Here is an 11,122-nt window from a genome sequence, read left to right on the forward strand (position 1 = left end):
AGAATTTTGGGAAATGCTAATTGCCATCAGCCCTCCTGGAGACTTACCATGCACACTCACAATAATGAATGTCCTGACAAGTCCTGCATGAAGAAAAAGACCGGTTGAGCTTTCCTCAAACTTATTTGGCCATGAACTTTTGTTGTTGTTGTTGTTCTTAAAATGATATTAACTTCCAAATCAACAGATTTTGGTGGTGCGTGGAAATGCTGGTTTGGTTCATGAGGAATGGCCTGACCTTGGTGGAGGAGATCATTTTGATCTCTGCAAGGCAGAGTTCCCGCTCCTTCCAAATGTGCCACGTTCCTCCCTGCCTTCACGCATTAAATCATGCAGTGCACACGTGGTCTCTGCCCTCTGTGAATAGATCTGATCACTTTCTTGGTGTTGTTACACGTTGGATTAACTTTGTTGTAGCCTATGTTTTTCTTGTGCACAGAGCTCAGCCGGGCCCCTTGAAAGGATGCTGAATCATTCATCCAGCAGCATCCTGGTTGGGGATTAATTGCATGCAGTGGAGGTGCTGAGGGTGTCACAAGCCTTTACCACGATGAAGAAGCTGCCGAGAAGCACTTAAAAGTTCTTGGAACCAGGAAGTACCCTTAAGCCAGGGGCTTTATGGAGCTTGTTATAACTAAAAGAAGGGCAATTAGAAAGGCGATTTTTAATCCACTTTTCATTAAAAAAACAATATTACTACAGAATTAATGGGCTTCTGTTTAAAATAGTTGTAATTAAAGGATGAGAGCGTGGATTATCAAAAGACCATCACAAGTCAATTAAGAGCTAAAATGCTCCTCTGTACCTAGGCTTCTTTTTTCTCTGCTTTATATTAATTTGTATTTACATGACGGGAAATACAATGTTTACTTAATTTTGGAAGTATAATGCATATTGATATTCCTTCCTAAGATTTTCCCAGCTGCCAGAGAGCGAACCTCTGTAGTGACTATTCCTGAGAACATGCATACACAGAGGATGTGGTGGGGTCAACCCAAGGTAAGACACCTCACCTAATTGCCTCTCCTGTATCTTACCCATTCCTCGAAGCCCCCCTCAAGTCCTGACCTCTGTAGGGAAGTCTCCAGAACAGCTCCTGGCTCTCACTCCAGGGATCTTGCAGTTAACTAGTCTATATCACACAGGCGAACAACTATTTCAAAACCTGTCACGTTCCTTGGTCTTTCTCTCCCTCGTTGACTGGAAACTCCTCCAGGGACAGAGGTTATCTTTTTATTGTTATTTTTTAAACTGCACAGCTCAAACAGTGGAAATCTTGTCTCCTCTCCCTCCCCCCAAATCATTCTGGTTGTCTATTTTCACATACAGGGGATCATGCCATATAGATTGTTCTTTAATCTGCATCCCACTTTGGGATATGTCTTACAGGCAAATGCACACTAGTCATAGAGATGCGATTCTTTCTTTTTAACCAGCACATAGATTCCACTGTACAGAAAGCACCCCCCACACCTTTTTTAAACAACAACAGTATTCCTATTGAATGACACTTAAGTTCCTTATGAATTCTGTCTTTTTTTTTCTTTCTCTTATGTGCTCCCCACAGAGCTAGTGGTTTGCATCCTACTGCAACAGGTGGGTTGGCTCCTTCCCAGAAAGATTTGGCCATTGTCTTGGTGGCCCCAAAACAACTGGTGATGCTAGCTAACAGCCCTGTAGGTGATGTTGGTGACAGTGATGATTCCTGGAAAAACTCCGGATGTTTCAGAGGTTGGGAAGTGTAGGTGAAAAGCCTGGGGTCCTGCCCAGAGAGGAGGAAGAGAGGCAAAGCTAATGACCGCGATGTGGTCTTGAGATGCAGAGTCACAGAAGCATTTTCAGGAAACCTCCTGGGCTCTGTTAGAAGAGAGAAAGGATGCGCCGCTCCTTCTGGCCAAACTGGTCACAAGCGACGCACAGGTCTGGGCAGGAGCAGAGAGACCAGTAATACAAAAGACAGGGGGTGACACACTCTAGAAATCCCTGTTTTCCCAGAGCAGGAGTTCCTGGGGAGAGTCAACCAACACATGGGGGTCCTGCAGCTGCAGGAGAAACAGTCTGTTCTACCCTGTGCAGCAGGGGCTGAGCTCATCTGAGCTGAGCCTGGAGCAATATGGAACCGTTGTTGGAGAGGGAACCTCACTGAGGCACTCGCACTGTGCCGAGGTTCTTTATCGAAACGAGGAAGAGAAAGCAGGAGGAAGCAGGGAAGGGCAAGGTGGGTGAGCACCCCCTTATGGAGCTTAGGGAGGGCTGCTAGATCGGGGATAGGGGCTCAGGGGGGTGCTCTGTGCCTGGAGTAAAACCATACCAGAAAAATGTAGATGCTAAGCCCTTAAGGAGACCTGGATTGGAAACAAATGATGCAGGTGCCTGGTTGGCTCAGCTGGTTGAGCATCTGCCTTCAGCTCAGGTCATGATCCTGGGGTCTTGGGATCAAACCCCGCCTTGGGCTCCCTGCTCAGGAGGGAGTCTGCTTCTCCCTCTGCCTCTGCTACTCCCCCTGCTTGTGCTCCCTTGCTCTCAAATAAATTTAAGAAAAAATAAATAAAGGAAGGAGAGGATGCCAGAGTGCCTTCCAAATTATTTGCCTTGTTGATATTTTCTCCTTTTCACTGACAGAGTAGTACCATGCAGGTATGTGCCATACTGAGCACACTTTAAAAATTTGGTGGTGGCCTAAACAACAGATTCTCTTGACAAGGAATTTCAGAATTGTGGGGTAACTTTGTGGGCTGGCGCTTCACAAGGCACCCATTCACATAACTTGGCTAGATTGTATTTTCACACACACACACACTCACACACCCCGGCCCACGGCTTGTTGCTACGTGTGATTTTTAAACAAGCTCTCGTGACAATAATCTCTGGGTGCTGTCAAGCTGGTTTCCTTCCTGTTGGCATAAAATGCCCCAAAACTTACTTCCTGTCATTCTTGACTGTCTTCCTATTTACTGATAACGTCTCAGGGCACAGCCTGGAGTTAAACAGAAATACAGTGAGTATATTTCAAATAATGGGATTTTCATGTACAGGCTTCTGGGATAATGGCCCCAAATACGCCCCTGGGAACAAATTAACAGCAAAGGTTTGCATCAGTGACTTGGATTTCCTGCTGAATTTGCTCTGAAAGAGCAAATACGTGTGGAATGAAGCTGCTTTGTAGGTTCCCTCTTTACACAAGGCCTCCCTTCTGCCTTAATCACCTGGATTGACTCTGTAAAAGCACAAATGGATGTAGTTCACCGAAGAGCATTTCGGAAACATGTGCTTTTCCTGTGATGATGTGTAATTAATCACCTCCAGGCAAAGCAAACAAGGCAAGGTGGCTTTTAAAGCCTCTGCCAGCCTTTCTTCTTCTCTTCCTGTCTTGTTCTTGTCAGAAGAATCTCTGCCGTCCTCTGATTTTTCCCTGCTTCAAGCCTTGTGTGATCACAGAAGTTTCATCAGAGGCTGCTTTGAACCACCGTTCTCTCCTCCAGATGCAGAGGCCAAGTCTACGTGACAACTGCCACAGGGACGAGAAAAGGCAGTGGTGTGAATCGACACGCTTGCAAATCTGGGCAACACGCCTCCTCCCAACCATGAGGCCCTTTATGCAAAGCCCATTCATCGGTCTCATGCCCCCCAGTAGTCCACACTCTTGGACATGGGTAGTGGGGCAGGGATTCTCAGAATACACCTGCCACTGAAGCCCCATTTAGGAGGCCCAGAAACGTTCCATTCTCTGATGAGACAACTCAAGACAACAAAAAAGTGCTGATTGAGAAGACTTTGGGGCAGGATGGAGGTGGGTGCATCTGGGTTCACTCATAAGTCACTGCCGGGCATTGACCTTCCAGAAGTAAGTGCATTGCTGAAAGTAGCTGCTATGGATTGAACTGTACCCTCCCAAAGATGTGCATGTGATCTGTCCGGAAAGAGCATCTTTGCAGATGATCAGCTTATGATGACTTATGGGGGCCCTGATTCAGTATGGCTGGCACCCTTACAAAGAGGAAATGGGGACACAGGGACAGGCATACGTGCGTGGAGAATGCCAGGGAGGATGAAGGCAGAGGCGAGCGGGATGCTTTACAATCCAAGGAACTACAAGCATTGCCAGCAAACCACCGGAAGCCCAGAGAGAAGCATGGACTAGATCCCGCCTCCAAGTCCTTGGAAGGAACTGACCCTGCTTACCCCGTGAACTTGGACTTCTAGCCTCCGGAATTTGGAGATACTAGATTTTTGTTGTTCTAAACCACTCGGTTTGTGGCGTTCGTAGTAATTTCTTAGGAAGCAGCAAATGATTGAATGATTGACCTTTGCAGAGCATATTAGTGTGCTCAGGCTGTCATAACCGAATACCACCAGATGGCTGAAACGTCAGCGTATCATTGTCTGACAGTTCTGGAGAAGTCCATGATCAAAGGGTGGCAGGGTCGGTTTCCTCTGAGGTCTGTCTCCTTGGCTTGCACACTCTCGCATCCTCTCTGTGTGCCCTGGTGTCTCTTCGAAAACCTTCTTCACTGGATTAGAGCCCAGGCTGATGGACTCATTTTAACACAATCACCTCTCTAATGACCATATTTCCCAATATAGACACATTCGGAGGTCCTGGGGGTTGGGACTCCAGCATATGAATTTGGGGGACATGAGTCAGCCCCTGACAGCACAGGGGCCATCTGAAGCAGCTAGGAGTGGAGGGCCAGGCATTTGAGAACAGAGGACACGGGCCACCTATCAGACCAAGCAAGCCCAATGCTTCCTGAGGACCGATGCCTTGGGCTTTGTGGGCACTGTTTGCTGAGTCAGCATCAGGGATCCAGGTAGCCTGTCTATTGTACCCTCACGTTAATGAGCCTGGACTCACCCAGGCTTCGAGCTCTTTCCAGGTGTGGCACAGCAGCTCTGGACAGACGGTGCCTTCAGCCTCAGGGATGGCCTGCTGATGTTGTCCCAGCCTGACCCCAGACATCCAAGGCCTGCGCTCCCTCCTCTGCTCACTGCAACAGGTCAGGATCATTACCTGGGGAGAGGCTGGGAGTAGGGTGTCCCTTTGGGTCCCCTGCCTGCTCTGGCTGATGCATCCTGCCTGATGGAGGCTGAAGACCCAAATGGTGGTGGTGGGAGGGGAGACAGGGAGATGGAGAAGGAGGGGAGCAGAGCTCAGAGAGAGTGAGGAGACTCCCTAGGGCCCTCAGAGGACCAGCTGGATTCTGAGCTGGTTGGTGCCTGGCGAGCCCACCTGTGCGTGCCTCTTCTTGGCGGCTTTTTTTTCTTTTTTAAAAAGATTTTATTTATTTATTCATGAGAGATACATACAGAGAGGCAGAGGGAGAAGCAGGCTCCCTGTGGGGAGCTCGATGCAGGACTCGATCCAAGGACCCCGGGGATCATGACCTGAGCCAAACACAGAGGCTTAACCGCTGAGCCACCCAGGCGCCCCTTGGTGGCTTTAAAGAACAAATTGAGCACGTGCTTGAAAAGCTACCTAGGCTTCTGGCCATAGAGGTGGATGTTCAAGGGCAGTCAGAGAGCCGTGTTTGGGATTTGCTGTCCTGGATGCACAAAAAAAGTGCAACCTCGGCTGCCAGGCTGGAGGCGGAGGGAGCAGTGCAAACAGAGCCGCCTCTGCCTCCCCACCCTGCCTTTCTCTACTCTGCGTCTCTGTTTGATTTGGGACCTATAATAGGATAATGGAAACTAAAAGCACTTTTTTTTTTCCCTGGTAAGATCTAAACAGTAGCAGCCGTAATATATTATGCCGGAGTGCAAACGCTGTGTTAAGAGAAAGGGGAAATGATGTATTTTTAAGGAGTTCTTATTTGGTTCTAACTTAAAAGCAACAGTGTAAATTTCTTTCAAGTAATGTTGCCTTAATTATTCATTTTCCTTGGCACTAGTTAAAGAGCCAAGTAATGACTTCTGTCTCTTTATATTTAGTCTATTATTGTTTGAAAAAGGCCAGAGGAAGGCCAGAGCGGTGCAAAAATGATATTTGCTTTTTTTTTTTTTTTATTACCAACAGCCAATGTAAAGGGTAATATAATCACCAGCAGCTGAGAGACAATGACATTTTTATAGACCTTCTGGCAACACTGGAGTGTGAAAGAGCCTGACAGGTATTTGGCTTTCCAGACTGTTCTTTCAACTTCATTTCCCATCAGACTCACTGCTGGGCGGGCAGCTCGAGGCGAGCCCCACGTCTCCCTCCAGATATCACTTTAGGAGCCTGACCAGCAGCTGTCTGTTTAAATTTGGTGATTTTATAGATGGGAAGCAAGGAGGAATGCCTGCAGGACCCCCATTCACACCATCCTGCAGGACCCTCGTCGTCGTCCGTGGAACTTCCAGTTGGATTCTCATATTCCTTGCATACTTCAAAAGCTGGAGAACGTTACCATCGCATTGGGACATCGATGGCTCATTATAATTTGCAATGCTTTCTCTTTAAATGTGATCTTTCTGTGGGGTCATCCGAAAACCGGTTTATGCACAAGAACCCATGATTGCTCTTTCTTTCCTAAGGAAAATCCCTGTGAGGCTGCAAGGAAGCTCCTGCTTTATGGGGGCTTTCCAAGCTCTGCAATTTGAGATCTAGGTGGACAACCCTGGCATTTAGAACTCTTCAGCTCGGGTTGAAAGACAAGGATCATATTTGCAGTGTGAAATCATGCAGTTCGGATATAGGACAACTGACCTGGGGGCTCGCTTTTCCTTTTGCTCTTTTGAACTGCACACAGTGTCAAGGGGCTCCTTCCAAACTTTAGAGAAACTTCAGAGAAACATTTTCTCTTCCTGCTCCCGGAGGGGTATCAAGTCCTATATTCTTGTGTAAATGATTGAGGATGTCTTGCTTTGTGCCTGTGACCACGGAACACGAGGGAGAAAAGTTACTGGGCAAGGCCAGGGCATGAAAAGATACAGCAGTAATAAACACTTGAGCTAAAATTAAGAATACGGGCTTTCATAAAGGTGGGCCTTTTATCACAGGGTTATTCTGTGGGGTTTTTGTTTTGTTTTGTTTAAATTTTGTCTGTCTCCTTAACCATTCGTTGGATTCTCTGGGAATTCAAAGTTGGGGCTCTTGTGCCTTTGGTGAAATCAATCTCTTTGGAATTCCATGGGAAAATGAGAAACATGCTTCTTTATCTTTTTGTAGGTATTCAGGAAGGATTTCCTACTCACCTCCCTTCCTACGGTAGTGATGGTTCCCTCTCGAAGCCAGACGTGGAAATCTCATCTGAATGGAAGCTGAACTTCAATGGGTTTGGCCCATGTTCTACATGAATTCTGCACAGTGAATCCACTTTGGTTAGTGCAGTTGGATCAGATTTCTACATATTCTTCCCTCAGAAAAGGATCAAGAATGGAGTTTCTGAAACAGATGCTCAGATCAGAAAAGTGGCTCGAAACCACCCTCCTACAGATGAAAAATCTGAAGCTGAGGGAGGTTTAGCAACTTGCACAACAGGACTGAGATAATCAGAAGGCAGAGATGCTCACCAAGTGCTGCCCTGCTGTTTCTCGACCTTCCTGGCCCCACCCACTTCCTTAAAGTCTAGTGTCTGTAGGTGGCTTCACTCTCAGCCCCTCTGACTTAAGCTTCACTGCATTTATTTTGTAAATATTTTATTTATTTCTTTTGATAGACAGCAAGTGAGAGAGAGAGAGACAGAGCACAAGCAGGGGGCAAGGGACAGAGGGAGAAGCACTTTCTGCTGAGCAGAGAGCCAGACGCAGGTCTCCATCCCAGGACCCAGGACCCAGGGATCACAACCTGAGCTGAGGGTAGATGCCCAACTGACTGAGCCACCCAGGTGCCCCAGCTTCACTGCCTATGTGTAAGTCAATTTCGCACGTATAATCGACGTATAAGTCAATTTCGCACAGGGCAAAGATGCTAGAGATGATAAAATAATTTAGTTATAATGATCGTTACTGAAAAAAAAATCACAAGTGCCCCCAAATGCTTGATCATTTTGACTATGATTGTAAATTAACCCTGGCACAGGGTTTTGTTTTTAACTTCTGGCAAAAATATGGCCAATGGAATTATTTGTTTTTCTCTCGAGATACTTCCCTGGTGCAAAACAAGAAGTTTTCACCTGTCCAAGAGGCAATTTGTTGTCCTTGCTCATCATCATACCTTCTCCAGCTCCCTGATACATGTACATTTAAAAAGAAGTGTCCTTGGGACCCCTGGGTGGCTCAGCGGTTGAGCTCCTGCCTTTGGCCCAGGGAGTGATCCTGGAGTCCCAGGATCGAGTCCCACGTCAGGCTCCCTGCATGGAGCCTGCTTCTCCCTCTGCCTGTGTCTCTGCCTCTCTCTGTGTGTCTACCATGAATAAATAAATAAAGTATAATATTTTTTAAAATAAAGAAGTGTCCTTGAGAGAGGTACCCAGGAGCATTACACTTACTGATTCCAAAAGGTGTTACAAAACTATTGTAATTAAAACATTATGGTGCAATAGAGTATTATGCAGTCATAAAAAAGAATGAGATCTTGCCATTTGTGACCACTTGCACTTTATGCCAAGTGAAATAAGACAGGCAGAGAAAGCAAATACCATATCATCTTACTTATCTGTGGAATCGAAACCAAACCAAAACAAAAACCAACCTTGTAGATATAGAGGAGAGACTGGTGGATGCCAGAGGCAGAGGTCTGAGGGGGTGAGAGAAATGAGTATATGTGATCAAAGGTACAAGCTTCCAGTTATAAGATCATGGAGACGTAACATAGAGCATGGTGATGATAGTGATACTGTGTCATATATTTGAAAGTTGCTAAGGGAGTAGATCTTAAAAGTTCTCATCATAAGAAAAAATTCATTAACCAGACTTATTGTGGTGATCATTTCACAATATGTACAAGTATTAAAGTACAATAAATACAAGTTGTACACCTGAAACTGATATAATGTCAACTGTACCTCAAAAAATACAAAACGGAAAGAAGTATCTTCCTGTATATGTGTAAATATGTCCACATCTATGGGCTCTCCTGTGTAATTGTTTGGTGGTCACTGTTTATAAATACTTGTTTTCTATAAATCTGGTTTTACTGGTGGCTTTAAGCAAAAAGCAAAGAAATAATTTTAAAAGATCCCCCAAAGCTTCTAAATGGGCATAGAAAATGTTTCTAGTAAAATATAGTGTCCACCTGTGTTGGTTATTCTCTGTTCAGTTCCCACATTCATATCCATTTTCCACCTTCTCTGTCCACCTCTTTGCTCAAGAAGACCAACACCTTATAGTCAGCAATGACAAGAATTGTAGAAGACAAACAACAATGGTTGTAGCCACCAGATTCTAGTAAGCTGGTTTCTGATCGTGTTCAGGCCCTGGGAGGTGCCCGCAGGAGATCAGAGGGCAAGAGGAGAGAGGTCTCATCCTTCCTTCTTGCTTGTTACTGCTCTGGGCTCTTCTTCTGACCATGACCCTGCTCCCTCCAGGGCCACCTCCCCAACCCAGGCTTCAGCTCCAACACTCTGCTGCCCTTCAGACCTGGTATGGCTACCAGATAAAATAGAGGAGACCCCACTAACTTTAAATTTCAGATAAGCAATGAATACTTTTGAAGTCTGACTATGTGTAATATCTGGGACATTTATATGAAAAAAATATTCATTTCTTTTCTGAAAACCAAATGTAATTGAGCACCTTGCATTTTTATTTGAATCTGGTGACCCTAGGCCTGAGAGTGGTAACAGCGTCCCCCCACCCCCACCCACAACTGCCCCAGTGCTATAGTGTCCAAGTGCTTCTCTAGCCCTCTCTGGTTCCTGCAAATGTGCCCGCAATTCTGTGAGCATTCCCTCCATGAAGATAACTACAATCTGGGCCAGCTTCCGTTCCCTTCTGGAACCCTGTCTGGATGTGTCTTCTTCTGGGACCCAATGCCCGTACATAGCTGGCCAATGTTCGCATGGGGCAAAGGGCTGCTCTCAGGGCTACGGGTCCTAAGATCAACTAAAACTTCCAGGCATCCTCTTTGTAAGTGAGTAAACCTTCTGGAATCGGGATGAGTCTGGGCAAGGGGAGGATTGAGCAGTGGCTCAATCCCAGCCGAACTCTGAGACTGAATCACTTTGCTTTGTCCCTTGTGTCAGTATCTTAGCTTTTCAGCCCCTTTCTATTCTAAACTAGCCATGAGAGCTAAAGCTTCCATATTCTTTTTTTAAAAAATAAGATTTTATATATTTATTGGAGAGAGAGAGAGAGAACACAAGCAGAGGGAGCAGCAGAGGGAGAGGGAGAAGCAGACTCTCAGAGGGAGGCCGATGAGGGATTCAATCCTGGACCTTCGGATCATGACCTGAGCTGAAGGCAAACGCTTAACCTACTGAGCTACCCAAGCATCTGAAAGCTTGTATTTTCTTCATTCATTTAACAAATGTGGATAGAATAGTGGTCAGGCTCTGGCCAACAGGTTGTTCTTTTGGATCTAATCTGTTCCTACTTTTGTCACATTTTCATGGATAGTCACAGCCTATGTAGTGTTGAGCCAGTTTCTCCTGGCTGGGTCTAGGGATTACAGCACTTTTTCAATGGCATGTACCTTCTCTCATCAAATAGGCGGTTGCAAAATTACTAGATTCTGACAGCTTGTGACAAGTCCTGTCTTTATTGCTCAAAAATCTAGAAGAAATTCTATCCTGCCAGCAACTCCCTTGGGGTTTTGCTTGGTGAGGGTATGATAATGATTCCCATTTAAAATAGTATTTGACAAAGGGCTTTGTTCCAAATGTAGTAAGTTGTGTAGGTCAGCAAATCCTGCAAGAAGAGGTGAGAAACAAGTACAACCTGTGTCAGAGATTCACTCTGGCTTAATTCCCCCAACAGCCTATTCAAATATTCATAGAGTTTTAAAGTAAAATAATCTTTTTTGGCCACTAAATTCATCAAGCTTGGATGCTTTCCAAAGCAGAGAATATATTTCCAACATTTCTGTATTCTCCGGACCCAACACAGTGGCTGACACAATAGCTGTATCTTGAATTAATGTAAGGAGCTTGTATCACCAGAGGTTTAGGCTTTGTGAAAAATCAGTGAATTCCCAGATGGCTGACTCTGGTGCCTAGGTGCCAAGTTTTAACTTGAATCTTTAATTAATTTATATATATATATA

General features: G+C 45.5%; 1 long non-coding RNA gene across 1 annotated transcript; it reads left to right on the forward strand.

The window, feature by feature from the left end:
* Positions 1-2,331: 2,331 nt before the first annotated feature.
* On the forward strand, positions 2,332-8,903 carry LOC140630584 (uncharacterized). Its single transcript, XR_012028304.1, has 3 exons — positions 2,332-4,997; positions 6,014-6,107; positions 7,148-8,903. It is a non-coding gene; the product is annotated as an uncharacterized lncRNA (long non-coding RNA).
* Positions 8,904-11,122: the final 2,219 nt, after the last annotated feature.

This window comes from Canis lupus, chromosome 3 (genome assembly GCF_048164855.1).
Source record: "Canis lupus baileyi chromosome 3, mCanLup2.hap1, whole genome shotgun sequence".
NCBI classification, from domain to species: Eukaryota; Metazoa; Chordata; class Mammalia; order Carnivora; family Canidae; genus Canis; species Canis lupus.